Source organism: Dermochelys coriacea, chromosome 1, assembly GCF_009764565.3.
Source record: "Dermochelys coriacea isolate rDerCor1 chromosome 1, rDerCor1.pri.v4, whole genome shotgun sequence".
Classification (NCBI taxonomy): domain Eukaryota; kingdom Metazoa; phylum Chordata; order Testudines; family Dermochelyidae; genus Dermochelys; species Dermochelys coriacea.
The window spans coordinates 211,426,279-211,453,688 of NC_050068.2; the positions used below are offsets into that span (position 1 = coordinate 211,426,279).

At 47.3% G+C, this 27,410-nt stretch overlaps 1 protein-coding gene across 6 annotated transcripts in view; it reads left to right on the forward strand.

Annotated features, from left to right (window-relative positions):
• Positions 1-27,410, forward strand: part of ATN1 (atrophin 1) — a 71,548-nt gene that overhangs the window by 5,380 nt on the left and 38,758 nt on the right. The window contains exon 1 of one of the 6 annotated variants that reach the window (XM_038387156.2): positions 2,263-2,356. The exons of 4 other annotated variants lie outside the window; for them this stretch is intronic. The gene's annotated coding sequence lies outside the window, so the exon portion shown is untranslated. Of the gene's footprint in view, positions 1-2,262; positions 2,357-2,427; positions 2,688-27,410 lie in introns of those variants that run through there. One more of the 6 variants, XM_038387152.2, reaches the window with a different exon arrangement.

Genomic DNA, 27,410 nt, shown 5'->3' on the forward strand with positions numbered 1-27,410 from the left:
GGAGTTGTGTGAGCAATTGAAGTGTGTGCAGCTTGTGTAATCCTTCAGGCAGCCTCTGCATGCTGATTAGATCCAGGCCGGCGAAAGCAAAGGCCAGGCATGGAGCCTTGGCCAGCTCGCACAGACACAGGACTAAGGTATTTGGAAAGGATCCCTACCCAAGGTGCACTATGGATGTTTCAGGGAGTGGTATGAGAGGCTCAATAGGGGACACTCTCTCCCCCCCGAATCAGTACTGATCCCAATACATAAGCCCTACCAAATTCACGGCCATGAAAAATGCATCACGGACCATGAAATCTGGTCTCCCCCCGAGAAATCTGGTCTTTTGTGTGCTTTTACCCTATACTATACAGATTTCACGGGGGGGGGAGACCAGCGTTTCTCAAATTGGGGATCCTGACCTAAAAGGGAGTTGCAGGGGGGTCACCAGGTTATTTTAGGGGGCTCACAGTATTGCCACCCTTACTTCTGCACTGACTTCAGAGCTGGGAGGCCAGAGAGTGGCAGCTGTTGACTGGGCACCCAGCTCTGAAGGCAGTTCCCCGCTACCACTACCAGCACAGAATTAAGGGTAGCAATATCATACTATGCCACCCTTGCTTCTGTGCTACTGCTGAAGATGGCTCTGCCATCAGAGCTGGGCTTCTAGCCAGCAGCCACTGCTCTCCAGCTGCCCAGATCTGAAGGCAGCGCTGCCGCCAGCAGCAGTGCAGAAGTAAGGGTAGCAGTACTGCAACCCCTTCTACAATGACCTTGCGACCCCCTCACAACTCCTTTTCGGGTCAGGACCCCATACAATTACAACGCTGTGAAATTTCAGATTGAAATGATGAAATTTATGATTTTTAAAATCCTATGACCATGAAATTGACCAAAATGGGCCCTGAATTCGGTAGGGCCCTACCAATACACCAGCATGCTGCTGGATGATGCTATGCTGAAGGGGGTGGTGTCCGTGAATCAGTAGGGGGTGCTTTCCTTTGCCTCAGGAAGGACAGAAATGGCTTACCAGTACACAGGAGGTGGTATGCTACAGGGAGCAATGTGGGTGATTCAACATGGGGCATTGTGCCCTCAGTAATGACTCCTGGGCCATTGCCTTGTACTAAGATACCTGCTGGAATTCAGAGTGGTGTTTAAAAAAAAGATATACAACTGAAGCCCTAACCTTGGCTCTTGGGGTCCTAAAGATCCCCTGTCACTTTTCTTAATCATTGGCTTGTTATCCCCATGGTCCTGGCCAAATCTCAGTGTAGGAGGTTGTTTCTGCCTCTTTACGTTCCCTCTTCAGTTTCTATTATATATGAGTCTCCTTATCTTTTAGGTTAAATAGCCACTGCCCCAGAAGTGGCTGCACTTTGGTGGCCCCTGAATTCTTAGGATTTCTTTGGTGCTTAAGGAATGGGAGATATATTATTAGTAAGTTTTGAATAAAACCCTTAGGAACTGCAGTCCCATCTATACCTCTCTGGCTTGCTTCACTTGCCTCTAGGCCAGCCCCGTCTCAGAGATACATGGGGGTCTTTGCTCTCAAGCCGGACTCGGTCTGCACCATCCCTTGCCCTGGAGCTACATGGAGGCCTCACTCTCTCTCCCTCTCCTGCTTCAGGAACACCTGATCGCTCAGCACTCCAGTTCCTGAGAGATCCAATCCGTTTCTTCCCTCACTTTTCTCTCGGATTCGGTTGCTCCTGGGTCTGTCTTGCGAAAAAACTCCAGGCTTCTCCCATTCCTTTGTACTGGAGAGTGGGAAGGGAGGAGAAATTGCAGGAAACTGGAGAAAGAAAGGAGAGTGGAGCGAGACAGATTGGGGGAGAGGAGGGAGGCAGGAAAGGAGTGGGACACCATTCATTTCACCTGATTTCAGATGCAGGCTCTCAGGGGAGAGGGTCTGTGGCTCAGAAAGACAAAGATGTTCAGCTGATTCCTGATATTATCTCTGCCCCCCACACTTTATTTTGAGCCTCTGACTGAGTCCCCCTCTCCCTCTAGTACACTTCCCCCAGCCCGTTGACTGAAGGGGGCCCATTGTTAGGTCGTTCCCTTCTGTCCCTCCTGGGTGTCTGTTTTGGGGGAGTTTGGAGAGGGACTCTGAGCAAGAGCCCGCGTGGCCAGGGCCTTGTGTCGCCCATAGAGAAGCGCCCTGCTGAGGCTCGCCCCCGCTCCAGCTCCCCCCGAGCTCCCTCTTTCCAGCCTTATCCCTCTCCCCTCTTTCTCTCCTCCCCCCACCCACTCCTCTGGCTTTGCCCTCCCTCCCCCAGTCCCCGGCGCGGCTCTCACGCGCTTCCCCCGCCCGCTCCCGGCCCCTGCGCTCGCGCCGGGCTCCGAAGACAAACATTTTGTCTAGCGGGAGGTGACTGCCGGGGCCGGGGCGGGGGCGGGGGCGGGGGCGGCAGCCGCCGGGGGGGGGGGTGACAGCGCGGCGGGGGGCGCTTCGGAAATGGGAGGCGGCTAAGGGCGGCCGCGGCCGGAGCGATGGGCGAGCGGCGGGGCGGGCTGGGCGGTGTTTGAAAGCGGGGTGCTGCGCTGCTCCACGGCCCCGCGGCCATCGCTGCTCCAGCGGCCGCCTCCTCACCAGCCCGGGGCCACGGAGCCAGGAGGCGGACGGAGGAAGGGGGCGTATTTAGTGCCCTTCCCCCCCCCCCACCCCGCGCCTCCAGTCGACCTCCTCCCGGGAGCCTGCGGTGAGTCCCGCGCCTGCTCGGGCTGCGCCTGCCCCCCGCCTGTCATTGTCTCTCTCTCACCACCGCCCCCCCCCCCCCACGCGTGTCGGCCCCGGGCGGGGGGGGGGCGAGAGGCAAAGCTGCGGGGGGGGGAGAGGCAGGCCCGCTGCTTAACCCCGCCGGTGCCAGCCCAGGCTGTGCCCGCTCGCAGCGCTGCCTGCTCCGACGGGGATGCAGGGGGTGGGTGGCCCGGGAGGCTGGGTCCTGCAGCCCCGAGAGGGCTGTGGCAGAGCTCGGCGGTCCCTGCTGGGAGGATCCCTGCTGTCTTGCCCGGCCGAGGTTGCGGTCCCTGAGCGCCCCCCCCCCCCGTCCCCGTCCCCGTCCCCGGCCGGGGTGATGGACACGGGGGGGGGGGGGTGCGGCTGCGCTTGCATTGGGTCCGGGGGCCTGTCCAGTCCCCTCCCACGCCGCGGGGGGCCAGAGCTAGCACGGCGTGACGTCACCCTCCGGGTGCCTCGCTGGAGCAGCCCCCTCCCCCCGCCGCCCGGGGAAAGTTGGGCTGGGGGGGTCCGAGCGGCGTTTGTGGGAGCCGGGGGTTGGGCGCGCAGGGATGCGGGGCAGCTGGGCACGGGAGGGATGGGTACGTGGGTCTGGGTGTTGGCTGCAGCGGGGTGGGAGGGTTCTGAATGTGCAACCCGACGCCCGTGCAAGAACAACGCTGGAAAAGCACCAGGCAAACGTGTTGTATTACTGGGATGTCTCCTCCTCTTCTCCTGCCCCCCCTCAGATCATCCCCGGCTCATCTTGGCAAATTCCTTTCCCAGAATTGAGCTGTTGGTTCCTTTCCAGGTGCAGTTTGGGGAGAGGCAGAAATATTTTTTGGTTCTCTTCGGAGTCCTGGTGATTCCCACATAATCTCTTCAGGGGAATAGCCGCAGGAAGAAGGTTTACTCAATCCCCAGCTTCCACCATGGTGGGGACCCACTACCGGCCACTACATGGAAATTCTTCCAAGAAAAACCACTAGATTGCTGCCAGGGCACCAAAGTGCAGATAACTGGCCTGCAAGTGGATTGTCATCAGGCTGGCCTTTGTGGTCCATTCCACTTGGCCAAGGTCTTCTTGCTTGTTCTGTTGGCTATTCAGTTGCTGTTGGTCCTGGAATTGATCACTATGTTTTCCATGGTGTCCTCAGTGTTTTATCTGCAGGCCAGCCACAATGTTTGTTTTGTTCTGTGTTTGTGTTCATTTGTTTGTGGTTGTGCTGGCCATTGTTGTCCAGCGGGTTGCTGTAGTTCTGAGAATTTAGTCACCATTGCATAACCCTATGCATTATCATTACATACTATTGAGTTGCATTTGGATTGTCTTTTATGATGGCCATTGAGTTGCTATTGTGTTGGCCAATTTTTTAATGTTATCATGTTTCTCTTTGTGTTGTGATTGGCTTGGTCTATGTGCTGACTGTTGAGTTGCCTATACTGTTACTATGAGATTGTTCATTGCTTCAGGACTAATAAAGGCACTTCTGTCCGGTTCTGGTTATGCAACATTTTATCCTTATCCAGATACTTCTTCATTATGCCTGGAAGAAGTACCTGTATTTAAGCAAGTGGGTGAAGCCATGCTGCAAAATTCTTACTCATTATCACAGTTGGGTTGTGGATGGAGGTGGTCAAATTATTAATTGAGATTAATTTATTTGAGGAATTTAATTTCTTCTCTCCCCGTGACTATTCCTTGCCCAAGTAATTATTTTCATGTTACTTGTGATTGTATAATGACTTGTCTGTGTGAATAAATGTCAGCCGTTGGTTGCTAGTGACTTGCTTGCTCTGTTCCCTGACTGGATGATCTGGTCTTTCTCAGCAGAAGGACCCCTTTTCCATTTGTGATCTCTGGGAATTGTTTGAATTCTTGACTGAGCTTTTCAATATGGCTGTGAAGGAACCTCCAATGCTAAGGCTGTCACCCAAAGCAATAAAACTCACTCAAACATTTGCAAATTAAATGTCATGAATCCTAATGATAAAACTTGCTGATCCTCTTCTACTGTAGTAATCCCCCTCCCCTCAGATACTGGTAGATGGTTCTTATGCCTCACCTTCAGGCCTGTCTGCATAGAATTACATTGGAAATTAGTGGCATAGTTATACAGGAATAACTCCCCATGTAGACACTTTTATTCTGGAATATGCGTGTCCACATGTGGAGTTATACCAGCATAACTATAACGGTATAATATGCAGTCCCCAATACTGCACGGATCACTTTTTCAGCTTTGTCCCATAGCAAATTTCTGTGTGATTCCTCTTCTTCTCTGGTGTCTTTTTGTTGCTCCTGCTCTCCAGGCATCTCCTGTTCATTGAGAATCTGGGTTTCAGATTATTTCCCCTCAATATGTTAGCTGGATTTGTCCAGGTTTTGTTATTTTGCTGCCCATGTCTCTAATCTCTCTTGGTTATGTGAACTACTTTATTGTCCTCTGTGGGTTTTGCAACCCCTTTCAGTTTAGTATCTTCAGATCCTCAGCTACAAGGTGCCCTAGAAGTGCAAAGTATTTTTCATGTATTTATCGCTTCATCTTCACTGCATTTTCTTAAGGTGGAATTTTACCAGTGAAACAGTAACTAGTTTTACCTTTACAATTGCCAAAAAATAAGTACAAAATATCAACCCTTTATAAAATTCTTAAAGGCTAATAGCCTGAGTATGATTAAAATAGAAAGTGCCTATGAAAAAGAAGTGTTCTTAAAAATCTCCTGAGCCACTTTCAGCTTGTCTTCACTGCAGAGTTAACCCAAGTGATCTTCCCCAGGTTATCCTAGCCTGGGTGTGAGCAGCCACATTGCCAAGCCGTATCTTTGTTACTGTGTGCTCACTGGAACTGCATTCACCCATATGTGTTACTAGGACTTCTGGGGGCAAATCCTAGGATTTTTTGTGCTGCAATAAGTTGAACTGTGCTATGATTCTTTCCCAGTGAATCGTGGGAGAACTCATCTTCCCTTCTGGATACAGGAGGAATTGTGGGAAGGCACTGGAGGACTGTAAGCTCTCAAGTGATTTAGCCTGCATCCTGAGTCATGGCAAAGTGGATGGGTTCCAGCTCAAGTGAAAGTCTCACTTGGGTATTAGCCTGTACCCCCAGCCGGGCCAAATAGCTCAGGTTGAAAGCACCACTAATCTTGGGTGAGGAGGGGTTTGTTTTTGGGCAGGAGGGAGCTTAGAGACAACACCTGAATAAGAGCCTGGGTTAACTCCACAGTGAAGACATGCCCTCACAGGTCATTTGTAATGGGTTTCCTCTGACAACAGTAATTTGTTATTGTAGGGTCTTGTATGTACAACTGTTTGTTACTGTCTCCCATGAGATAACATTTTTTTTTGATGGATTGGGATGGGACCATATTTTCTCCCTGCAAACACAAGGGTAACTACTGTGTCGTCTTTGGGCAATTTTAGCCAGTAATATCCCAGTTGGGTTTTGCTGAGGGAGGGCAGGCAAGTGTTGCCACTCTTCCCCACATTCACTGCCCAGGTGATGTCATTTGTCAGGGATCAGTCTAGCTGGGAGATTTCAGGCTACAATGATTCTTTGTCTTACAAGCTGCCAGTGAGAATTGGGATTTAATTCAAGGATGCCCCTTGATTTTTTCCCCTTCTCTCTGTGTTGTTTCAGAGTAGCAGCCGTGTTAGTCTGTATTCGCAAAAAGAAAAGGAGTACTTGTGGCACCTTAGAGACTAACAAATTTATTAGAGCATAAGCTTTCGTGAGCTACAGCTCACTTCATCGGATGCATTTGGTGGTTTTTTTTCCACCAAATGCATCCGATGAAGTGAGCTGTAGCTCACGAAAGCTTATACTCTAATAAATTTGTTAGTCTCTAAGGTGCCACAAGTACTCCTTTTCTCTGTGTTGTGGAAGTGTAGGATTAGTGAGTGAGTAATTATCCATATTGGGCATCCAGGGTCTCTCTGGCTATGATTCTTCCTGCAGGCAGGCTTGATACTTGAAATGATTTTTAACAGTTATTCTATGAATAACTTCTATGAATGATAGTTTTATCCACAGTTAGGTCATGATTGTTCATTAGGCTTTTCGTGTATGGGTTGCTGAGAGTTAGCCCAGGGTTGTCCATCAGACCATGTCCTACAAACTGATTTCACTCAGGACTAGCCCACGGTCATCTGCTAGCATCTTAGTGATAGCTATCTTGGTGTTAAATTAATACATTTTAAAGCTTGAATGGACCATTATGACCATATAATATGACCCCTCCATTGCCGAGCAAAGGGCGTAGAACTCACGCAGTGATTCCTTCAAGAAGACCATAACTTCTGGTGGACCTAGAGCATATCTTTTAGGGAGACATTCTGTCTTCATTTAAAGATTTCAAATGATGAAGAATCCACCACACTACTTAGTAAACTGTTTCAGTGGTTAATTACTCTGACTGTTAAAAATGTGCACCTTATTTCCTGTTTGAAGCTTCAGTTTTCAGCAGTTGGATCTGGTGTGGTAGATTAAAGGGCCCTTTGCTTTCAAAAATCTTCTTGCCATGTAGGTACTTACAGACTGTGATCAAGTCACTTTTTAACTTTTTTTTGATAAACTAAATAGACTGAGCTTCTTAAGTTTCTCTTTATAAGGCAGGTTTTTCAGACCTAAAATCTTTCTTATAATTCTTTTCTGAATCCTTTCCAGTGTCTCAACATCCCCTTTGAAGTGTAGGCATGAGAACTGAACACAGTATTCCACTAGTGATCTCACCAGTGCTGTATACAGAAGCATCTCCCTACTGCTACTCAATATTCTTCTGTTCATACGTCCATGGATTTCACCCGCCGTCTCAGCCATAGCATTGACTGGGAGCTCATGTTCAGTTCGTTATTCACCATGACCCACAAGCCCTTTTCAGAGTCAATGCTTCCCAGGATACAGCCTTCCTTCCTGTGAGTGTAACCTACATTCTTTGTTCCTTGATGTATGACCTTTCATTTGGCTGTATTAAAATGCATGAACACATTTTACCAAGTAATCCAGATTGCTCTGTATCAGATTTATCTGTCCTTACCATTATTTATTATTCCACCAATCTTTGTATCATCTGCAAATTTATCCAGGATTTTCCATCAGACAGTGCCTCCTTCAGTAATAGTTTCATCCTGAGATAGACCACAGTTGTGCCTTATATAAGCTTTCAATAGACTGTTTGATTCCCCACATACTCACTAGGGAAACATCCTAGTTGTTCTTATGACACTGGGTTCATGTGTTAGTGTTTTCACTGGGTTCAGGGGCAGACCATGTTTGTGCCTTGAGCACTTTAGTTATGTGCAGTGGTTTTGCCCACAGGTTGTCAAAGAGTGCTTCATGTGGATGACGGTTATATCATAATTGCCAATCTGGAAGTGCTTCTGTAGGCTACTGGTGTCCCAAGTGCCTCGAGGGATTTTGGTATCCAGAGATAAATCATAGTTTTTCATTAGGCGACCTGTCTAAAGGTGATAGTTACTCCCAGGTTTAGAACACGATTGTCTCCCATGTGGTCTCTTTATGGCTGATGGTTTCATTCAGGGTTAGGATATGGTTGCTCAAAAACGTTGCCCAATAATTTGTGCACTTTGCATACTATCTTACATAGAGCTTCCTTCTGCCTGATGGGCAGCTGTGATCAAATGCTGAGTGACACGCCTTACCCAATGGGTAACTGCATGATCGACAACTGTGACCTGACCAGGTTAATTCATTACCAGGGGATATTTCCTGATGGGCAATCAAGACTTAGACCAGGATTGCTCTGTTATGTAGTGCGATGCTTCCTGATGGTGGACGATCATGACTGTGTTCTCCAGAGAAGACATCTGTTGACAAATATCTGTGGCATAACTGTAACCATAACCATCACCTTTACAGGCACGTCCTGAGAGGCTACTATGGCCTAACCTTGATTGCAGCCATACACTGTATGGGCACTGCTGAACGAGGGACATTCATATATTGAGTCTCCGGCTTTTTCTCTGGTGGCACTTAATGAGTGGGATTTGGGCTCTCAGGAGCTCAGAGGGAAAAGTGTGTTTTTGTTGTTTTTTTATTCTCCTGGTGTTGACAACCAAGTAACCTGCAGGTACAATCTTGGATGTGCCATGTGCCATACAAATGAGAGGTATCTGTACCTTCTTTGTAATATCACTAGTGAGATCATTCCAGTTAATGTACGGTATTGTGTAGGACATCTGCCCTCTCCAGCTTTAGGTGCAGGTCGGTCAATGAAAAGTCCCTGGTTAACAAGGGCTGACAGGCTTCATGTTTCTGGTCATTGAGTCCTGGCTGATTGCTGTCAGTTCTGAGGTGGCAGAGATTTTGGGGATACCCAACAACCCAAGGTTGATCTTTGCTTTGGTACTCATCTCCCAGGTTCAGGTACCCATTTAGGCAGGATGAGGCCAACTTTTGCTGCTTGCAAAGCTGGATCTTGTTGTTTAGATGTGGAGGTGCAGTAGGGTGGGGATTCTGGGACACCTGGCAGAATCTCTGTTGGAGTTGTGGAGAATTGGTGGGAACTTCAAACATTGACTGTGCTTTGACTAGGCAGGCCATGAAAACTTAGAATCACAGAACTTAGTATAGGAACACTCCATCAGGTTTCCCCCAACCCAAAGTCAAGGGACCAGGACAGGACTATTCTCCATATTCCATTTCGTAGGGTTCCTGCTTCTCAATATTCCAAACAATGGGGCTATAATCTATTCTGATGTGGAGATGACTCTCCCAGCCTTCAGATGCCTCAGTGCTATAGGACAGTTTCTGTGCTGCTTTTCCTTGGCTTATCTTACCTCTTTCCTTCTAGTTCTCCCCACTTATCCTCCCGCAAATTCTTCTCCTATTGGGGTTTTTGCCCCTCAGGCACTTGCAGAGAGTTTTTAAGTCCTCCCTCAGTCATGGCTTCAGTGACGCCAGTGGATTTTACTGTTTGAATCAATCCCCAGTACTTAACCCCTCTAGCCCCATGAGCTTCTCTGTACCTCTTCTCTGAGCTCCCTCTAGTTTGTCACTGTCTTTCTGGGACTGAGGAGACCAGAACTGAGTACAGTGTCCCAAGTGGGGTCTCCCCATAGTACCCACAGAATTAAGTATATGCAGAAAACACAAAAGTGTTCAATACATATTTCTGTTCTGTATTTGGGGGGAAAAATGATGTAGTCATATATGATAAGACTCTTTCCATTCCACTTGAGTCTCTGGAGGATGTTAAAAAGAAGGTATTAAAGTTAGACATTTTTAAATTGGCAGGTCAGTATAACTTGCATCCAAGAGTTTTAAAAGAGTTGGTGGAGAGGAGTTGCTGCAACATAAATGTTGATTTTTAGTAAGATGTGGAATACTCAGGAAGTTAGAAGACTGGAAGATAGCTAATGTTGTGCCAATATTTAAAAAGGGTAAACAGGATGACCCCAGGTAATTATAGACCTGTCAGTCTGACATCAATCCAAGGCAAGATAATGGAGTGGCTGACACAGGACTCAGTTAATAAAGAATTAAAGGATGGCATTAATTATAATACCCATCAACATGGATTTGTGGAAAATAGATCTGTCAAACTAACGTGATATCTTTTTTGAGGAAATTACAAGTTTGATAAAGGTAATAGTGTTGATGTAATATACTTAGACTTCTGTGAGGCATTGATGTGGTACCACATGACATTTGATTTTAAAAAACCTCAAATTAAATAAAATTAACATGACACACATTAAATAGATTAAAAACTGGCTAACTGATAGGTCTCAACATGTAATTGTAAATGCGGAAGATCATTGAACAGGTGATTTCTGGTGGGGCCACACAGGGTTTGGTTCTTGGTCCTACACTATTTAACATTTGTATTTTTAGTATTTGTGTGTGTATAGGGGCTTGTGCTGGAAGAGCAGCTGAGCCCTGCTTAGGGGGTGGAGCTTCTGACTAGGGGTCCTATAACGGTAGCCAGCCAGTCAGGCAGCTGCACAGACAGCTGCAGCGGCACAGGAGCTAGTAAACAGAGCTCTAAACAGGGGAGTTTGAGTGGGAGTTTGCAAGGGGAGTTTGGCTTGTGGTGCTTGTTTGGGGTTTGCTTTTGCTGGGGGGGGTGGTCTTTTTGGTGTGGCTTGTGTTCCCCAGATTAACAGGATTTAGGTGGGAAGGTGATGACAGATACGGAGGCAGCTGTGGGAGTGACTCCTGTAGTGGAAGACACATTGAGGATGACTGGATGTGGAAGCTGTGGTATGTACATGATCCTGGAGGGGGGAACCGGTAAGAGTTTTTTCTGCATGAAATGCCGTCTGATAGAGTTGATGGAGGAAAAGATCCGAGGTTTGGAGAGGCAGGTGGAAAGTCTCGTTGAGTTTAGGAAGGGGTTTGAGCAGATGATGGAGCAAAGATATGAGATATCTGAAGGGAAAAGCTCAGACTCACAGATGGAAGCAGGGCTAGGGAATTTTGAGGGGAGACTGGGTGAGGAAAGTGGTCAGTGGAAACATGTGACTAAAAGAACCAGGCAGAGGAAAAGACGGGCTAGTGAAGGAGAAATAGAGCTTAGGAATAGGTTTGCAGAGTTGGAAAATGAAGAAGGGGCTCAGCAGGTACTTGTTGAAGGTGGAAGGGTAAGGAAGAAGAGAAGAGAGGCTAGTCCTATAGGAAAAGCTGAAGAGTCAAGGGAGACTACACCAAATATGAGCCCCAGGAGGATACAGGATGGGTTGAAGAAGATTATAAGGGAAAATAGGAATGGAAAGAACTTGCAGCCAGAGGGAACCGGGGAGAGACTGGAGAATAGCACCGTCACCAGGAAAAGGAAGGTCTATGTGATCGGGGACTCTTTATTGAGAAGAATAGACAGGCCTGTAACTAGAGCTGATCCAGAGAATAGAAGGGTGTGCTGTCTTCTGGGTGCTAAGGTACGGGATGTAGACCTGAGGTTGAAAAGGATCCTAAAGGGAGTGGGAAAGAATCCCCTAATTATCCTTCATGTGGGAACAAATGATACGGCTAGATTCTCGCTGGAAAGTATTAAGGGAGACTATGCTAGGCTGGGGAAGACGCTTAAGGAAATTGAGGCTCAGGTGATCTTTAGCAGGATCCTTCCTGTTCCTAGAGAAGGGCAACAAAGGTGTGACAAGATTATGACTGTCAACAGATGGCTTAGGCAGTGGTGCTATAAGGAGGGCTTTGGGATGTATGGCCACTGGGAGGCATTCACGGACAGAGGACAGTTCTCTCGGGATGGACTTCATCTGAGTAGGGAAGGAAATAGACTTCTAGGGTGGAGGCTGGCACAACTGATAAAGAGAGCTTTAAACTAGGAATTGGGAGATGGATGGGAGATGTCCAGGAAATCTCCACGCCAGATTTTAGCATTGAGAGGGAAGAAGACGAAGTAAGAAAGGATACAGCCGTGGGTAGGAGAATGTATATAAGGAGCGAGGGCGGTGTGGATACTAGTCTAATAGGTTATACTGGCTGTAGAGTGACTGTGCCTAATAGGGTACAAAATGTGAGCGAGGCCAAACAGCAAAAATTAAGATGTTTATACACCAATGCGAGGAGCCTAGGTAACAAAATGGAGGAACTAGAGCTACTGGTGCAGGAAGTGAAACCAGATATTCTAGGGATAACAGAAACATGGTGGAACAGTAGTCATGACTGGACTACAGGTATTGCTGTAGGGTATGTGCTCTTTAGGAAAGACAGAAACAAAGGTAAAGGGGGTGGAGTAGCTTTGTATATCAATGATGAGGTAGAATGTAAAGAAATAAGAAGCGATGCAATGGATAAGACAGAGTCCGTCTGGGCAAAAATTACACTGGGGGAAGAAAACTAGTAAAGCCTCTCCTACGATAGTGCTTGGGGTGTGCTATAGACCTCCGGCATCTAATTTGGATATGGATAGAGCCCTTTTTAATGTCTTTAATAAAGTAAATACTAATGGAAACTGCGTGATCGTGGGAGACTTTAACTTCCCAGATATAGACTGGAGGACCAGTGCTAGTAATAATAATAGGGCTCAGATTTTCCTAGGTGCGATAGCTGATGGATTCCTTCATCAAGTAGTTGCTGAACTGACTAGAGGGGATGCCATTTTAGATTTAATTTTGGTGAGTAGCGAGGACCTCATAGAAGAAATGGTTGTAGGGGACAATCTTGGCTCAAGTGATCATGAGCGAATTCAGTTCAAACTAAATGGAAGGATTAACAAAAATAAATCTGCAACTAGGGTTTTTGATTTCAAAAGGGCTGACTTTCAAAAATTAAGGAAATTAGTTAGGGAAGTGGATTGGACTGAAGAACTTATGGATCTAAAGGTAGAGGAGGCCTGGGATTACTTTAAATCAAAGCTGCAGAAGCTATCGGAAGTCTGTATCCCAAGAAAGGGGAAAAAATTCATAGGAAGGAGTTGTAGACCAAGCTGGATGAGCAAGCATCTTAGAGAGGTGATTAAGAAGAAGCAGAAAGCATACAGGGAGTGGAAGATGGGAGGGATCAGCAAGGAAAGCTACCTAATTGAGGTCAGAACATGTAGGGATAAAGTGAGACGGGCTAAAAGTCGAGTCGAGTTGGACCTTGCAAAGGGAATTAAAACCAATAGTAAAAGGTTCTATAGCCATATAAATAAGAAGAAAACTAAGAAAGAAGAAGTGGGGCCGCTTAACACTGAGGATGGAGTGGAGGTTAAAGATAATCTAGGCATGGCCCAATATCTAAACAAATACTTTGCCTCAGTCTTTAATAAGGCTAAAGAGGATCTTAGGGATAATGGTAGCATGACAAATGGGAATGAGGATATAGAGGTAGATATTACCATATCTGAGGTAGAAGCGAAACTGAAACAGCTTAATGGGACTAAATCGGGGGGCCCAGATAATCTTCATCCAAGAATATTAAAGGAATTGGCACCTGAAATTGCAAGCCCATTAGCAAGAATTTTTAATGAATCTGTAAACTCAGGAGTAGTACCGAATGATTGGAGAATTGCTAATATAGTTCCTATTTTTAAGAAAGGAAAAAAAAGTGATCCGGGTAACTACAGGCCAGTTAGTTTGACATCTGTAGTATGCAAGGTCCTGGAAAAAATTTTGAAGGAGAAATTAGTTAAGGACATTGAAGTCAATGGTAAATGGGACAAAATACAACATGGTTTTACAAAAGGTAGATCATGCCAAACCAACTTAATCTCCTTTTTTGAAAAGGTAACAGATTTTTTAGATAAAGGAAATGCAGTGGATCTAATTTACCTAGATTTCAGTAAGGCATTTGATACCGTGCCACATGGGGAATTATTAGTTAAATTGGAGAAGATGGGGATCAATATGAACATCAAAAGGTGGATAAGGAATTGGTTAAAGGGGAGACTGCAACGGGTCCTACTGAAAGGCGAACTGTCAGGCTGGAGGGAGGTTACCAGTGGAGTTCCTCAGGGATCAGTTTTGGGACCAATCTTATTTAATCTTTTTATTACTGACCTTGGCACAAAAAGTGGGAGTGTGCTAATAAAGTTTGCAGATGATACAAAGCTGGGAGGTATTGCCAATTCGGAGAAGGATCGGGATATTATTCAGGAGGATCTGGATGACCTTGTAAACTGGAGTAATAGTAATAGGATGAAATTTAATAGTGAGAAGTGTAAGGTTATGCATTTAGGGATTAATAACAAGAATTTTAGTTATAAGTTGGGGACGCATCAATTAGAAGTAACGGAAGAGGAGAAGGACCTTGGAGTATTGGTTGATCATAGGATGACTATGAGCTGCCAATGTGATATGGCTGTGAAAAAAGCTAATGCGGTTTTGGGATGCATCAGGAGAGGCATTTCCAGTAGGGATAAGGAGGTTTTAGTACCATTATACAAGGCACTGGAGAGACCTCATCTAGAATACTGTGTGCACTTCTGGTCTCCCGTGTTTAAAAAGGATGAATTCAAACTGGAGCAGGTACAGAGAAGGGCTACTAGGATGATCCGAGGAATGGAAAACTTGTCTTATGAAAGGAGACTTAAGGAGCTTGGCTTGTTTAGCCTAACTAAAAGAAGGTTGAGGGGAGATATGATTGCTCTCTATAAATATATCAGAGGGATAAATACAGGAGAGGGAGAGGAATTATTTCAGCTCAGCACCAATGTGGACACAAGAACAAATGGGTATAAACTGGCCACCAGGAAGTTTAGACTTGAAATCAGACGAAGGTTTTTAACCATCAGAGGAGTGAAGTTTTGGAATAGCCTTTCAAGGGAAGCAGTGGGGGCAAAAGATCTATCTGGTTTTAAGATTCTACTTGATAAGTTTATGGAGGAGATGGTATGATGGGATAATGGGATTTTGGTAAGTAATTGATCTTTAAATATTCAGGGTAAATAGGCCAAATCCCCTGAGATGGGATATTAGATGGATGGGATCTGAGTTACCCAGGAAAGAATTTTTTGTAGTATCTGGCTGGTGAATCTTGCCCATATGCTCAGGGTTTAGCTGATTGCCATATTTGGTGTCGGGAAGGAATTTTCCTCCAGGGCAGATTGGAGAGGCCCTGGAGGTTTTTCGCCTTCCTCTGTAGCATGGGGCATGGTTGACTTGTGAGGGAGGCTTCTCTGCTCCTTGAAGTCTTTAAACCACGATTTAAGGACTTCAATAGCTCAGACATGGGTGAGGTTTTTCATAGGAGTGGGTGGGTGAGATTCTGTGGCCTGCGCTGTGCAAGAGGTCGGACTAGATGATCAGAATGGTCCCTTCTGACCTTAGTATCTATGAATCTATGAACCTTTTAATAATGACCTGGAAGAAATCATAAAAACATCACCCAAAAAGTTTGCAGATGATGCACAAAATAGGGGAACTGATACAGAGCGATCTGGATAGCTTGGTAAGATTGGCTCAAGCAAACAATATGCGTTTTAATATGGCTAGATGTATACATCTAGGAACAAAGAATGCAAGCCATACTTATATGATGCGGGACTCTGTCCTGGGAAGCAATTGCTTGGAACAAGATTTGGGGGTCATGGCTGATAATCAGCTGAACATGAGCTCCCAGTGTGATTCTGTGACCAAAAGGGCTAATGCAATGCTTGGATGCATAAATGGGAATCTTGATTAGGTGCAGAGAAGTTATTTTACCTTTGTATTTGGCACTGGTGTGATCACTGCTGGAATACTGTGTCCAGGTTTTGTGGCCACAATTCAAGAAGGATGTTGATAAATTGGAGAGTGTCCAGAGAAGAGCCACAAGAATGATCAAAAGATTAGAAAACGTGTGTTATTGTGATAGATTCAAGGAGCTTAATCTGTTTAGCTTGGTAAAGAAACGGTTTATGGGGTGACTTGATTACAGTCTGAGTCCCTACACATGGAACAAATATTTAATCCATCTAACAGAGAAAGGTATTACACAATCCAGTAGCTGGAAGTTGAAGCTTGACAAATTCAAAATGCAAATAAGATGTACAGTGAGAGTACAGTTTTCCAAGGGTCATGGTGGATTTTTGGATCATTGAGAATTTTTAAATCAAGATTGTATGTTCTTCTAAAAGGTATGCTCTAGGAATTATTTTGGGGAAAGTTTGAAGGCCTGTGTTATACAGGGGGACAGACTAAATGATCACCATGGTCCTTTCTGGCCTTGGAATCTATGAATCCATAAGTAGCCTTCAGTGTTGTTTTTTGTTGTTGTTTTTTTTTGAAGGTCAAAAGGGAATGACCATACTGAATGCTGATCATGTTAATGTAGAGGGGAAGGATGTAGCATTGTGGCTTCCCTATATGTGGACTTACTTTGGCCCATGATTGGGTTTTGGGTTCCTGTATTCCACGTATAACATGTAGCTGTGGATTTACCAGTAACAGGCCATGAAAACAACATCCCTATGGTCAACACCAATAAAGAGATGCATCACAAGTCCATAATCAGGATGGAAGAACAGCTAAGAGTGGGTCAGCATCCAGATCACTCTCACAGAGCCAGCCATCAGATGCCTGATTGGAACTGGTCCATGACTTCTACAAGACACTCACTGACCTTCCTGAATAAGTAAATTTTAAACAGTGGTCTATAATTGAAAAAAGAGTGGATAAAAGGGCCGAAAAAAGAGCACAGTGTTATTAATTATAATAATATGGCATCATTGCAGCTCTTTAGGTAAGGTTCGGTTGAGTGTTGTAATTACAGTATCCTCAGTGGAGCATTATGCCAGGGGTGGGCAAACTTTTTGGCCCGAGGGCCTCATTGGGGAATAGAAATTGTATGGAGGGCCATGAATGCTCACAAAATTGGGGTTGGGGTGCAGGAGGAGATGTAGGCTCTGGGGTGGGGCTGGGTAAGGAGTTTGGGGTGTAGCAGGGTGCTCTAGGCTGGGACCGAGGGGTTCAGAGGGCGGGAGGGGGATCAGGGCTGGGGCAGGGGTGTGGGAAAGGGTTCAGATTCTGGCTGGGGGTGTATGTTTTGGGGTGAGGCTGGGGATAAGAGGTTTGGGGTGCATGAGGGTGCTCCGGGCTGGGATTGAGGGGTTTAGAGAGCGGGAGGGGGATCAGGGCTGGGGCAGGGGGTTGGGGGTGGGGAGAGGCTCAGGGGGCTGTCCCCTGATCCAGTGCCTCCTGTAGCGGGACTGAGCCATGTGGTGCGGCCCTGACCCTGCACCCGGGCCAGAGCAGAGCCGAGCCATGTGGTGCAACCCCGGCTGGAGCGCTGAGTGGGACGAAGCCAAGTGGTGCAGGCCTGGCCCCCGACCCAGCGTCCAGGTTGGAGTGCCGGAGGGGCTGAGCCGTGTGGTACGGCCCCAGACCCAGCACCCAAGCTGCTTGGTGTGGCTCACGGGCCGGCTTAAAACGGCTTGCGGGAGAATGTGGCCCACGGAGTGTAGTTTGCCCACCCCTGACTTAGGTCCTGATCCTGTACTGAGAACAGGATTGGTGGATTGTTGCATCCATATGGACTTTCATTATGGTCTGTCCCCGGAGGAGGCCTTGCTCTGTGAGCACAAAATGAATCTTCTGATATTTTCAAGTAATTCCATTAGTTAGTTATAACCATTATAAAATGTGTCCTTAGGAATTATTTTATGGTGAATCCAACTTCTTTTGGTTCCCTATAACAAACTAATTTCTACTTCCACACTGTAAGTAAATCTAAGGCATAGGTTACGGTTAAAATTTATTAATAAGGTGAGTTTTGTATTTAACAACACACTTAGACCTAATTTTTTCTACTTCATAGTGTCATAGAATCATAGAATATCAGGGTTGGAAAGGACTTCAGGAGGTCATCTAGTCCAACCCCCTGCTCAAAGCAGGACCAATCCACCACTAAATCATCCTAGTCAGGGCTTTGTCAAGCCTGATCTTAAAAACCTCTAAGGAAGGAGATTCCACCACCTCCCTAGGTAACCCATTCCAGTGTTTCACCACCCTCCTAGTGAAAAAGTTTTTGCTAATATCCAACCTAAACCTCCCCCACTGCAACTTGAGACTATTACTCCTTGTTCTGTCATCTGCCACCAGTGAGAACAGTCTAGATCCATCCTCTTTGGAACCCCGTTTCAGGTAGTTGAAAGCAGCTATCAAATCCCCCCCTCATTCTTCTCTTCTGTAGACTAAATAATCCCAGTTCCCTCAGCCTCTCCTAAGTCATGTGCTTCAGCCCCCTAATCATTTTTACAGGTTTCAGAGTAGTAGCCATGTTAGTCTGTATTTGCAAAAAGAAAAGCAGTACTTGTGGCACCTTAGAGACTAACATTTATTAGAGCATAAGCTTTCGTGAGCTACAGCTCACTTCATCTAATCATTTTTGTTGCCCTCTGCTGGACTCTTTCCAATTTTTCCACATCCTTCTTGTAGTATGGGGCCCAAAACTGGACACAGTACTCCAGATGAGGCCTCACCAATGCTGAATAGAAGGGAATGATCATGTCCCTCGATCTCCTGGCAATGCTTCTACTTATACAGCCCAAAATGCTTTTAGCCTTCTTGGCAACAAGGGCACACTGTTGACTCATATCCAGCTTCTCGTCCACTGTAACCCCTAGGTCCTTTTCTGCAGAACTGTTGCCTAGCCATTCGGTCCCTAGTCTGTAGCAGGATTCTTCTGTCCTAAGTGGAGGACTCTGCACTTGTCCTTTTTGAACCTCATCAGATTTCTTTTGGCCCAATCCCCTAATTTGTCTAGGTCACTCTGTATCCTATCCCTACCCTCCAGCTTATCTACCACTCCTCCAAGTTTAGTGTCATCTGCAAACTTGCTAAGGGTGCAATCCACACCATCCTCCAGATCATTAATGAAGATATTGAACAAAACTGGCCCCAGGACCGACCCTTGGGGTACTCCGCTTGATACCAGCTGCCAACTAGACATGGAGCCATTGATCACTACCCATTGAGCCCAATGATCTAGCCAGCTTTCAATCCACCTTATAGTCCATTCATCCAGCCTATATTTCTTTAACTTGCTTTAAGTTGCCAGTAATCATTAGCAAATATTTTGTTCTCAGATATGATTTCATTGAATTATAGCTTTCATTTAAAAAATTAAGTTTCTAGTCCTGAGTGTGAAGAAAATCTTAAAAGAACAAAAACCATAACCTGAGTGTAATTGATGCGGTCTTATCTGCCTGAGTCTGCAGGCAACCTAAAACATGGGCTCTTAGTGGTCAGATTACCCATATTCATCTCAGAGCTGTTATTAACTTTGAAACCTGTTGATGACCATTTAAATAGAAATACTGTTAATTATTTTACGGCTGGTTATTTAAGTAGAAACATCCAGATAATGTGATGAGTGGATTTGATGATAAAAATGTTTTTTTTTTTAAAGTTGCATGTAAAGCAGAGCTTGTCTACAGTAAAGTGCTACAATAGCACAGCTGTGCCGCAGCAGTGCTTCATTATATACGCTACCTACCTCAACGGGAGGGCTTCTCCCATTGGTATGGCTAATCCCATTGGTATGGCTAAGAATTCTTTTGTTGATCTAACGCTATCTACATGGAGACTTAGGTTGGCTTAACTACACTGCTCAGGGGTGTGGATTGTTCACATCCTGAATAACATAGTTATGCCAACCTAATTTTCTAGTGTAGACCAGGCCTTAGTTATATATAAATAATATAGCATATCCCCCCCAAATGTATATAATTTACTCTGTGAGTACAAAATGAGTTTTATGAACATATACAAGTAAATTTGTTAATTAGTTTGAGCTAAAAGCATTTTAAAATGACTCCATTCTAAAAATGTTTTTGGTGGCCCAACTTTGTTTGGATTCGTCTAGCAAAGAAGTTCCTGTAGACTGAGAGCAGACTATTTATTTATTTATAGAGTATTCCAGAATCTAAAATATGGATTATTTTATAACTTGTCGGATCTTGCAAAGGCCTTGGGCTGGGTCTACACTGAAAAGTTATATCGGCATAACTACATCTGTCAGGGGTATAAAAAACCACAGCTGAACCAGTGTAGCTCTGCTGACACAGCTCCATCTACATTAGGAGTTATGTCAACGGAAGAGAGCTGTTTTCGTTCAGGAAGGTGATGTTCCTACATAGACAGAAAAACTCCTTCTGCTGGCATAGTGTCTACAAAATGAGATTATGCCATCAGAGCTGTGGCAGTATAGTCTCTGTAGTGTAAACATACCTGTACACACAAATTGATGGCATTTATGTATTTCAGCTGGTCTACACTGGGAATTTATATTGGCATAGCTACATCTCTCAGGGTTGTAAAAATCCACAACACTGAGAGACGTAGCTATGCCGACCTAACCCTGGTGTAGACAGTGCTAGGTCGACAGAAGAATTCTTCCTGCATCCTAACTACTGCCTTGGAGGTGGATTACCTACGTCAACCGGAGAACTCCTCCTGCCAGAGGAGTTCTATGCTGAAGTGTTACAGCAGTGCAGCTGCATCTATGGCGCTGTAGCAGTTTAAGTGTAGAAATAACCTGTCTTTATCTCTTTCAGTATTTTTGTAACGCAGTAACTTTTGAACCACATCCAGTCACTTCCAAAATTTTTGGGACTGTTCAAGGCATCAATGGCCAGAACCCTGTTGATTTGGGGGAAAATCTGAAAACTCAAAGGAGGAAGGAGGGGCTGGGAAGGGGCACATGGAACTCTACCATCTGCTTAGCATAGCTTCTAGCACCTCTGCAATTGTCTACAGATCAAACAACTGGTTGATAGGGGATTACTGGAGGGTGTTAATCGCTGTCTCATCTCTTTCCTTCTTCCCAGTAGAATTTAATATATTGAAACCCTGAATGATTTATCTCCCAGACAAATAACAACGGAGGGGAGGGGATCTGCTTACAGGCCCTGGCAATGGGAGGAGAATGGGGGACTGGTATGAGGGGGAGGGATAAATGGGGCACACAGAACCCCAGGTGTGTGGGGTAAATGGGGAAGCCTGCTATGGGGATGTGGGGGCATGCAACACTCCTGGCAATGGGGAGAAATGGGGAACCCTGGGATAGGGGAATGGGGGCCCTCAGATCCCCTGATGGGAAGGAGATTGGGGGAAAGAGAGAAATGGGGGCACCCATTGAGCCCCTGCCATGGGGAGAACAGAGAACCCTGATTACTCCTGGGGGAATTCTGCACCACTGCATGTGTGCAGAATTCATGTTCCATGTAGATTTCTTTGCTTCCCCACAGATAAATGACTTTCTGACAGGGAAGCCAAGGTAAGCTGAAAGAGCAGCCATGCACCACTCCCTAGTTGCGTAGGTACATTGTTTCAGGCACCCAGAACCTGTGGAGAGGTAAATCACCGCAGGGCTGGGGACACCCCAGCCAGTGGCTCCTACCCTGAGCCAGGATCAGCTGCTAGTCCCAGCTGTGCTGGACGCAGGAGAGGATGGGACTTCTTCTCCCCGTGCAAGGAGTGACTGGGGCTGTATTAGACCCACCCCAAGAAACTTCCCCCAGCTGCAAGAAGATCAGCATCCTCCCCTGTTTACTGCTCCTATTACTCCTCACCTGCGGGAAAAGGGGTCACTGTACAGGGAGCTGCTCCCCCATCCGCCCAAACCCCGTGCATCCGGACCTCCCACACCCAGACACCCCTGTCAAGCCTCACCCCATATGCCCAGAACTCCCCTAGCCCTCCATACCCAAACCCCACCCCACTGAACGTCAACACCTGCATCTGGAGCCCCACTGCACTCAGACCACCCCCCTCACACTAAGCTCCCTGCACTCAAACCCCCAGCCTAATGAGCACCACACCCCTGCACCATGCTGAGCCCCCATATCCAGACCCCCATGCCACTGACCCCCAATTAGCTGCACCCAGACCCCCACCCCACCCAGCCAAGCCCCACTCCCCCAGCACTGGGGCCCCCATCATAGAATCATAGAATATCAGGGTTGGAAGGGATTTCAGGAGATCATCTAGTCCAACCCCCTGCTCAAAGCAGGACCAATCCCCAGTTTTTGCCCCCGATCCCTAAATGGCCCCCTCAAGGATTGAACTCACAACCCTGGGTTTAGCAGGCCAATGCTCAAATCACTGAGCTATCCCTCACCCCTGCTGAGACCCTCACACCCAGACCCCTCTGCTGAGCCCCAACCACTTTTGCTTGGAAGCCCTGCCACTGCAGAGTCCCATTGCCCCTGCACTTAGAACCCCCCAACGAGCCTCTGTGCATCCAGATCCCGTCCCCACCTAGACCTCCCACTGAGCTGGTGGCACCCAGATTGTCTCAGACAGAATCCTCTCGTTTCACACCTGGATCTCCCACCCACTGAGCCCCTCCACACTTGGATCCTGCCTGCTTGAGCCTGCCTGCCTCACACCTGGTGCAGAAGGCCAGGGCCCCAGGATGTTTCTGGGGCAGGCCTAGGCCTTATGCTGTGTCAGGGTCGGGTGCAGCCTCACCACTGAGTCCGTGTCCCTGGGGGAGGGGTGGGGAGGCTGTAGGGTGATCTCCCACTTTTGTGCAGCGAGTGGCCTCGGCATTTATTTATTAACAAATAAAACTTGCAGAATTTTAAAATATTGTGCACATAATTTTTTGGTGCAGAATTTTAAATTTTTTGGCACAGAATGCCCACAGGAGTACTTGATATAGGGGAAGGAAGATGTGGGGAGCCCACAGTACCCTTGGTGTAGGGAGAGATTGGTGGTATCTAGTATGGAGGTACGGAGGACACATGGGGAAGTGAAAAGGTGGTGCATGCAGAGCCCCTGGCATCAAGGGGAGTATGCAGGACCCTGAGAGGAACAGGTGAAGACTCTCAGAGCCCTTGGCTGGTTCGGAGTCCTTGAAATAGAGGGGTATGGGAGGGAGGCACACATGAAGCAGGGGGTGGGGAATGGAGGGATGCAAAGAGCCCCTGGAGTGTGCAATTTAGTCGGCCTACATAAGCTACAAAGTTTAACAATATATTACTTTTGGATTTATGAATAGTTGTAACTGTTTCTGTTTACGCTGCAATGGTGATCCTGTAACATTTCTTTGTCGACTTGTGTCTTATAATGAATACTGTGGTCGATTATTGATTTTGTTTTTGTATCAATTATTTTCAATTGACAGTGGGTGATAGTGTATTACTGCAGGTTAAGTGATCTGTGAAAAGCCAACAGCAAACAAATTCTTCATCCATAGCTCAGCTAGTTGGGCAATTCAGCACTTGGATAGCTGAGCTGCAAACAAAGACTTATGCTCTGAGCTTATTTCCTGGACCTTGAGAAGTCTATAAGAGGGAGAAAAGAGTTCCTGTGCTTTGGACTTCTGAAGATCTGCAGGAGAAGAGCTCCTCACCTGGCCATTCTGCAGAACTTGGGAAATCCCCTTGCCAACTGCTCTCCAACCAGTGCTTCCATGAGCCCATTATGCTCCCCCCACTGCTGTCCTTCCCCCACCCCCTTCCCAGTGTGACGGGGCAAGGCCAGATGGCTATGGAAGAGTAGTGGGAGATAGATATGTTAGCTCCAGGCTAAACAAATCCCTGGTACCAGGATAAGTGAAATGGCTGCTCCAGGTCAATTAAGACACCTGGGGCCAATTAAGAACTTTCCAGAAAGCAGGGAGAATGCTAGGTTGATTGGGATACCTGAAGCCAATCGGGCTGGCTGAAACTAGTTAAAAGCCTCCCAGCCAGTCAGGTGGGTGTGCATGTCAGGAGCTGTGGGAAGAAGTTGTGCTGTTGGAGAAGCTGAGTAGTACACACCATATCAGGCACAAGGAAGGTAAGGGTGAAGTGGAGCTTGAGGAAGTGAGGGCTTCTGTGGGGGAAGTAGCCCAGGGAATTGTACATGTCATGTTTCTAAAAGGTCAGCTACCATAGCTGATACTATTAGGGTCCCTGGGCTGGAGCCCGGAGTAGAGGGTGGGCCTGGGCTCCCTGCCCCCACCTTTGCCCCCTGTTTAATCACTGAGACTGGGAGACAACAGAGACTGTGCAAGGAAGGATAACTTCTCCTCACCTCCCTCGCTGGCTTATGATGAAAATGGCTCAGTAGACTGTGACTCTTGTCTCCAGAGAAAGAAGGGTTACGTGGAGGGTCACAGTGAGCCTCGAGGCTTGCGAAATCCACCAGGAAACGCGGGACCCACGGAGGCAAGGACAGAGCTTTGTCACAACTGGTGTTGGCAGTGGGATTTCGTTCACAGTGTGGCGGAAGAAAGAGATTTTTTAAAAAAAAAGTGCACTGGGGTTTTGGATTTTATTTTGTTTGGTTTTTGTTTGTTTGCTTTATACCACAATGGAGGAGGTGGTAAGAGCTCTGGTACAAGCCACGGCAGCCCAGCAGGAGGCCACCCGGGTTCAGGCAATGGCACAACAGGAGTCTATGTGGCTACAGCAGGAAACCAATCAATTATTGATGAGCCAGGCGACCCAAGATCATTCCCTCTTGAGAGAGGTGGTGGACAAGCTGAAGATCCTCACCACCCAGGCCCGGTGAAACCCTGAGGGTCACTGGTTGTCTGCCAAAGATGACATCAGGAGATGACGTAGAGGCATATCTCCTCTCATTCGAAAGGACTGCTCAGCATGAGGCGTGGCCCAAGGAGCAGTGGGCCAGCATTCTCACCCCTTTTTTGTCTGGAGAGGCCCAGAAGGCCTACTTTGACTTGCCTGCCATGGATGCCACTGACTATACCCATCTGAAGGCAGAGATCCTAGCACGATCAGGGGTGATGGCAGTGGTAAGGGCCCAGAGGTTCTGTGAGTGGAAATACCAGGAGAACAAACCCCCGAGGTCCCAGCTATTCGACCTCATACACCTTGCATGGAAGTGGTTACAGTCCGAGGTGTGCAGGCCGGAGGAGATTTTGGAGACCCTGGTCATAGACCATTACGTGCGGGGACTGCTGCCAGATCTCCGCAAATGGGTAGGCCAGAACGATCCGTCCACGTACGACAAGATGATCACACTGGTAGAAAGACGGATGACAGCCAGGGAACTGACCTGACTACCCAAGGAAGGCCCCTTTCGAAGCAAGCACCCAACCCTAACCCTGGAAGGTTGGGCAGCCAAACTCCTGGGGAGTCCTAGGTGGAAAAATGGGGGGCCGAAAACTAGCGGGGACCCCAGAAGGAAGGGATTGGCCTGAGTAGGGGGAACCCCGGGACTAAACCCCCTAACCCCCGGGATAGGGGAGTGATTAAAAGCAATTATAGATGTTATGCATGTGAGGAGTGGGGACACATAGCAGCACAGTGTCCCAGCACCAAGGAGTCTATGCAATGTAACTTGGGGGATTGGGAGGTCCCATGCTCCCTTATCCACCTTGCGGGGGTCGCATTAGCCCCGCATAATTATACGAGGCCAGTGAGGATAAATGGAGCAGAGACTACAGTGCTTGTGGACTCTGGGAGTGCTATCACCCTCATATCAGGTAAGCTGGTAAAAAATAGTCAGCTGCTACAAGCCAAACACGTAGCAGTGACGTGCGTGCATGGGGCTGTGATCCATTACCCCACTATCCCAGTGGAGATAGAGGTTCAGGGAAACCCCATTGAGGTGACCATGGGCATAGTTCCTAAACTCTCATATCCTGTAGTCATTGGGAGGGACTATCCAGGGTTTGATAATTTACTCCCCCCTGGAGAGGCTGGAGGGAGGTGGGGACCCTGAGGACAGCGACTTATCACTGTGGGAATGTCAACCCCTGATGTTCGCTGAAATTTCTCAGGATCTGTTCTCAGGCCCCCAAAAGACCCGGAAGACAAAAAAAGAGAGGAAGGCCGCTAAGGCCTTGGGAACCCGGATCCTGACCCAGGGCCAGAAGACCTCCCTAGTAGGCAGATGGACGCGAGCAGCCAACAGAGAAACTTCCACCACAGAAGGTGAGCCAGAAGCTGCCCCCAGCCATGACGGAAGCCATTGGAAGAAGCAGAAGCCAGCCCCTGGGAGCTTGGGGAGGTTAGTCCCAGGAGAGAGACTTTTGGGCGGGACCAGGCAGAGGACCCCAGATATGATAACGCCAGGAAAGAGGTGGCCGAGATCGATGGGATACCCGTGGATGGGAAGAAAGATCTCCTGTACTGAATGGTGCAAATGCAGGAGCAAGAGATACAACAACTTCTGATGCCACAAAAACATCAAAAAACCATATTGAGTCTCGCCCACAGTCACCTGTTTGGAGGACACCTGGGGTAGAGAAAACCCAGGCACGGATCCTGCGGAGGTTCTTCTGGCCAGGAGTACATGAAGATGTCCGGCGATACTGCACTTCTTGTCCGGAGTGTCAGTTACATAGCCCTCGCCTGCACTTGCGGGCTCTTTTGATACCTCTTCCAATAATAGAGGTTCCTTTCGAACGGATAGCCATGGATCTGGTAGGGCCCCTAGAGAAGACAGCTTGGAGCCACCAACATGTGCTTGTTGTACTGGACTAGGCAACCCAGTACCCGGAAGCTGTTCCCCTGCGCAACACAGCTTCCAAGACAATAGGTAAGGAGCTAGTACAGATCTTTGCCCGGGTTGGGCTACCCAAGGAGATATTGACTGATCAAGGGACACCTTTCATGTCCAAGTTGATGAAAGATCTCTGTTCATTTCTGCAGTGGATGCAGTGGAATAAGGAAAACAATGCAAGGGTCACCAGGTGGTTCTTATCCCTCCAACCATTCCAGTTCTGCATACGGCACAGAACTGGATGCCACCAGGGCAACGCTGATGGTCTGTTACGAGCATACTGCCTGGCATCCCAAGTTGCCCAACTCTATGGTTTTGAACAGAGGGGGGGATATATGATGGGGCAAGGCCAGATGGCTATGGAAGAGTAGTGGGAGATAGATATATTAGCTCCAGACTAAACAAATCCCTGGTACCAGGATAAGTGAAATGGCAGCTGCTCCAGGTCAATTAAGACACCTGGGGCCAATTAAGAACTTTCCAGAAGGCAGGGAGAATGCTATGTTGATTGGGACACCTGAAGCCAATCAGGGGCTGGCTGAAACTATTTAAAAGCCTCCCAGTCAGTCAGGTGGGTGTGTATGTCAGGAGTTGTGGGAAGAAGTTGCGCTGTTGGAGAGGCTGAGTAGTACACACCATATCAGGCACAAGGAAGGTGAGCATCATATCAGGCCCTGAGGTAAGGGTGAAGTGGAGCTTGAGGAAGTGAGGGCTTCTGTGGGGGAATAGCCCAGGAAATTGTACATGTCATGTTTCTAAAAGATCAGCTACCATAGCTGATGCTATTAGGGTCCCTGGGCTGGAGCCCGGAGTAGAGGGTGGGCCCGGGCTCCCCCCCCCCCCTTTGCCCCCTGTTTA